A 5,583-nucleotide genomic window follows, 5' to 3' on the forward strand; every position below is an offset into this window, starting at 1 on the left:
CAGTGACATCCTCACAGCAAAATAGTAGAAACAACCACATGTTCATGGTATTGGAAATACATGGATTTACAGTCTCACATACGGAGTGGAGAAAATGACTGACATATATACTATGATTGAATTTCAGAAACCTGACTCAGGTTTCTATTGTATAAGGCTCAAAACCAAATTATTTAGTGTTTAAGTTCATCTAGAAATGTGTCTGATTACAAAAATGTTTAATAAGAGGTTCATACATGAAAAGTTAATAATATCAGGCAGTGGATGCTTTGGTGATGAGGATTGGTTGAAGAAATGGGAAAAGTTCAGAGCTACTGAATTCTGTTTTGGGGGCCAGCAGTTTGGTCTTTGGTGTTTGACATGATTTACTTTACATTTAAATCCATGTTTCCTATGTTCTCTTCAGTATTGTTCAATATCGGCTATTATGCTGAAAAGAACACAGGGAAAGAATTGTGTTAAAGCAAGGTCTATGAGAAAATACTGATGGAACCCAACAGCAAGACTCCTTAGGCCAAAAATCTTAAGCTTTGGGACAAAGTTAAGAGTTGGCAGCCAGTCTTCAATCTCTTTCCTCAAGAGTGTGCCAAATATGGGCCCTTGACCAAGAATCCTGACTCTGAAGAAGTGCTTGGAACATCTGGATGTGGCTTAATTTCCATTGTTTCTTTGCATTATTTGATGTGTCGAATCTGCATTTACTAAGAAGTTGACATATTTTAAGTTTCATGCAATCTACTTAATGAGGTGGTCTTTCCCAAGTTTTCTGCCTGTCTGACCTTAATTCATCCTCCAAAGCTCGAGTACTTCTGTTACTCCTTGAAACGCTCCCTGAATTTTAGGCCTGGCTTAGCTTCAATGTCCATTCCTCCAGCTCCTGTAAGCCTCATGTTTCCTTGGTTTCTCAACAAATCTTTGTGACAACTCTCTTGCGGTTTTGTTTGGGATTTATGTGTGTGTTTATCCAGTCCCCCATTCTTTAAAGCACATTTTCCTTCTATACATAGTCTTCCACATCTCACCACCAACATATTCCAGGACAATACCTTCACCATATATATTTGTGTGTGTATGTGTGTATTTAAAAATCTCTTTCTTTTTAAAAATTTTTATTGAATTTTTGTGTATTTCATTTATAAAATCATCTTTATGCTTCCCCCTTCCCCTTTGGCACCCTCCCATAGCCCCCCGCCGGAGTTCATATATTCTGTCATTTGTATTAACGTCTATTATGTAAAGTTGTTGTCCCCATATGGCCCTCAGTGCAAATTCATCTACTGGGGTTTAGTCAACCTGTCTAGAATCTCTTCAAGAAGATCAGTTATTCCTCACCCAGCAGTAATCAGCTGGCAATAATTCTTCAACTAAGAGTGGGGCTTGCTGGTCATTTCCACAGTTCTGTGCTGGGTTTTTGTCTGTAAGTTTGCATGGGTCTTGTGCATGCTGACACCATTGCTGTAGGTTTCTATGAGAAGGGTCCCAGGTGCCTGTATGGTCCTGCACCTCCTCCCTGGCTCTTACAATCTTTCCATCCCCTCTTCCACAATGGTTCTTGAGCTCTGGGTGTGTAAACCTCAATATAGGAGTCCTGTCACCTGTCCAAGGACCCATAATCTGAAGATTCTTAAGCTCTGCTTTTTGGCCATTTCTGACCTTCTTTGTTCCTGGCCCTCTGTTGCATGAGGGAACTTCACTGATGGGAACTGAAAGATGCATTACTGTGCTCTTCATCCCTTGTTCTATGTTCTGTGAGTCTTAGGTGTAGAGGTTGCATCCTAAATGTGCCACTTAGGTTTGGGCAATTCACAGAGAATCTCTGTGTGTGACCAGTGGTGTAACTCTGTAATAATGTCTGTCTGTTGAAAAAGAAGCACCTTGATGGACTGTGACTGGGATACTTGTCTGTAAATTTAAGGATCCATATTTTGCACATAGTAAGAAATTACATTTGTCTAGGGATATGAGAACCTTGGGATTTTCTCTAAGATCAGTACCAGACACGAGTTTCCTCCCATTCAGTGAGCTTTAAGTCGAATTATGTAGCTGTTGATTACCCCCAAGATAAAAGTGCCACTACTGCACCAGTGCAGTTTGCTGTGCTGGCCATTGATGTGGTTTTTAGGCCTTGAAGTTCGGGGTTAGATCATCGATTGATATTCTCCCTTGCCAGCATTTGTAGTGCTCTCCAAAGCTATGGAGCTAGTGTTCATGGGAGATGGTTTCCAGGTCAATCCCAGCTCCAATGTGCCAAATCCTTTGTCCAAAGGATGTCCTGTCTTCAGCAATAGGGTATTACCATCAAGTACTGTGAGGCGATTAAGGACTGTGCCAATAGCCTGTGTAATTTGAAGAGTCTCTTGGACTACCCTGGTGTTGGAGGAAGGTTTCTCTGGTCTGGCACTGTTTCTTGTTATGTAGTCTTAAACTATACTCACAGATGCATGTAGGAATATTGTATGTGCAAATTTTCAGTAGGTTTTTGGACTAATACAATTATTCCCTCTGGCTAGATAGGCACTATTTATGGCTCCTCTTTCTCTCCCGTCTTATTTACCCCACCCCATGCCCTTCCCATTTAAAGTGTCCCCATTTTCCCTATTTCCCCCTTGATAATTTCTGTCTGCTGTGGTCCCATCGATTTTGAGCTCCTGCTTTCCCTTTATTCCCATCGTTCTTTGTATAGTCCTCCTCCTCCTCCCCCTTTACCCCTTTCCACAGATTGCTCTCTTAGTAATGCCTGTCTCCTACTATTATTCTCTTTCTAGTTCCTTCTTTCCCTTTACCTCCATGGCTCCCTTCTATTTTCCTGGTTCCTGCAGTTACATAATGATAGGTACTCACTTATAAGGATTTGGTGCTAAGAAACAATGAAGGAGAGCATCTTCTGTTTTTCTGATTCTGTGTTACTTCGCTTAGTGTAAGTTTCTAGATCTTCCATTTACCTGCAAATTTCATGATTTCATCTTTCTTTACTGCTGAGTAAAACTCCATTGTGTAAATGTGCCACATTTTTGTTAACCACTCGTCAGTTGAGGGGCACTTAGGTTGCTTCCATCTCTTAGCTATTGAGAAAAGAGCAGCAACAAACATGGTTGTACAAGTGTCTCTGCAATAGGATGAGTCCTTTGGGTGTATGCCAAGGAGTGGGATAAGCAGGTCACATGGTGGGTTCATTTTTAGGTTTTTGTTTTGTTTTGTTTTGTTTTTTGTCTTTTTGACTTTTTTTGAGGCAGGGTCTCTCTTCAGCCCTAGATGGCCTGGAACTCACTATGTAGACCAGGCTGGACTTGAACTCACAGAGACCTGCCTGCCTCTGCCTCCCGAGTGCTGGGATTAAAGGCATATGCCATAATGCCTGGCTCATTTTTAGTTTTTTAAGAGCTCTCCACACTCTTTTCCATAGTGGTTGCATGAGTTTGCAATCCCACCAGTAGTGAACGAGTGTTCCCCTTTCTCCACATCCTCACCAGCATTTGGTATCATTTGTTCTCTTGATCTTAGCCTGTCTGACTGGGGTAAGGTGAAATCTAAAGGTCGTTGTAATTTGCATTTCCCCAGTTACTAATGATACTGAATGCTTTTAAAGATGTTTCTTAGTCATCTTTATTTCTTCTTTTGAGAACTCTCTGTTTAGATCTTCAGCCCATCATTTAACCGGGTCATTTATTTTCTTGATTCTTTGTTTTTTTTAGTTCTTTATAAATTCTTGATGTTAAACGTCTGTCCGATGTGTCACTGGTGAAGATTTTTTTTCTCTGTGAGATTTCTCTTCACTTTGTTAATTTTTTTTTCTGTACAGAAGTGTTTTAATTTAATGATGTTCTATTTGTTGATTGTTGATTTTAATTCCTGAACAACAGGTGTCTGGTTTAGAAACTCCTTTCCTACACCTATATCTTGTAGGTTAGTGCAATGTTTTCTTCTAATACTTTCAGAGTTTTGAGTTTTACATTGAGGTCTTTGATATATTTGGAGTTGACTTTTGTGCAAGGTGAAAGATAGGGATCTAATTTCATTCTTCTATAAGTGGAGATTCAGTTTTACCAGCACCATTTGTTGAAGATGCTGTCTTTCCTCCATTGTGTGTTCTTGGCACCTTTGTCAAATATCAGATAGCTCAAATTTGTGTACTCATGTTTGGGTCTTCAATAATGTTTCAATGATTTATGTATCTATTTTTGTCCCAGTACCATGCTGTTTTTATAAGTATAGCTCTGTAGCATAGTTTGAGATCTGGTATAGTAATCCCCCCAGCATTGCTCTTTGTGCTCAGGGTTGCTTTGGCTATCCTGGTTGTGATTCTGAAGTTCCTCTTATGGGGCGTGCACTCTCTCTGGTCGCACTCCCAGAATGGCACTCCCCCGCCACACCTGGCTAGTCGCTGGCGGGTCTGGCCACAGGCGTCTCTGGCCGTGGCGGTGGGTGCTCCGCAGGCTTTTCCCGGTGGCTCGGGTCCCGTGTCTCTGGAGCTTCTCTGCTACAGGAGCGTTGTCCTGCCGAAATCCTGTCCCTATTCCACCTGTGTACTTTTCCTCAGGATGCGAGGTCCACTGGCCACTGAACCCCACGGGAGAAGTACAGAGACAGCGAAAGCTAGGAAGTCCACAAGTCGGTAATGAGGGAGTGCTACCCCCGGAGAGATTGGGGTGCCGGTAGTGACACAAGACTCAAGACTTGGCTCAGTCTGTGCTACAGCTTTATTCTCTGAGACCCAGCTCTCTGTGTCCCAGCTTTCTGTGACCCAGCTCTCTGCAGCCCAAATCTCTGACTAGTAAGAGAAGACTAAGACATTTATATCATGGGGGTAATGGTAAAAGCTTTGGCTGTTAGATGCTTTGTGAGGCATTCTATTTACATATGGAAGTGGGTTTCTGCCAGACTGCTGTCTGCCTGGAGAAATTACAGGAAGGCGTGGTACCTTTCAGAGCCAAAGGCCATGTTTATATTATGGCATTTGTGGTGGACACTTCAAAAGGAGAGACAGGAAAGATGCCAGGAAGACACCCTGCTATGAAAGGAGACCTCAGCACATGATCCCGAGCTGCATGAGCTGTCTGGTCGTGAAGGGACTTCTACTTTGCATAACAGAGGTTTCCAACACCTCTAGTCGCGCGCCCTGGAAGGTTGCGAGTTTCGCGGGCGTCTGTCTCTGGCCGCGCGTTGCTATCCGCCGCTTTAGTGCTGAAGGTCTCGCAGCACCGTGGCTCCGCGTCTCTGTTGTGGCAGTGGGTCTCAACTTCTCCGCTGCTTCCCTGTGTCTTCCATGGCTCTCTGCTGCTGAGGCTTTGCTCAGCCGTGTCCCGCCCTTATTTCACCCATGTACTTTCCTCAGTATGCGAGTTCCACCAGCCGCTGGACCACACGGGAAAGTACAGGGTGGCTGAAGCTGGGTGTCCATGAGTTGATGACGGAGGAATGCTGCCCCCCGGGGAGACTAGATTGCAGGCAGGAGACACAGGACCCAGTCCAGTCAGATTTAGTGTTACAGCTCTTTATTCCAAGTCTCAGTGACCCAGTTCCTGCTCTAGCTCCAGCTCCGCTTCTAGCTCCAAAATATTGAGAGAAGACTAGGATATTTTATAC

The 5,583-nt window shown here is 43.3% G+C and overlaps 1 protein-coding gene across 1 annotated transcript in view; it reads right to left on the reverse strand.

Annotated features, from left to right (window-relative positions):
- LOC103728672 (histone H3.1) overlaps nucleotides 1-5,583 on the reverse strand; it is a 44,945-nt gene that overhangs the window by 6,060 nt on the left and 33,302 nt on the right. The window lies entirely within an intron of this gene.

This window comes from Nannospalax galili, unplaced genomic scaffold (assembly GCF_000622305.1).
Source record: "Nannospalax galili isolate Female #2095 unplaced genomic scaffold, S.galili_v1.0 scaffold952, whole genome shotgun sequence".
Lineage (NCBI taxonomy): Eukaryota > Metazoa > Chordata > Mammalia > Rodentia > Spalacidae > Nannospalax > Nannospalax galili.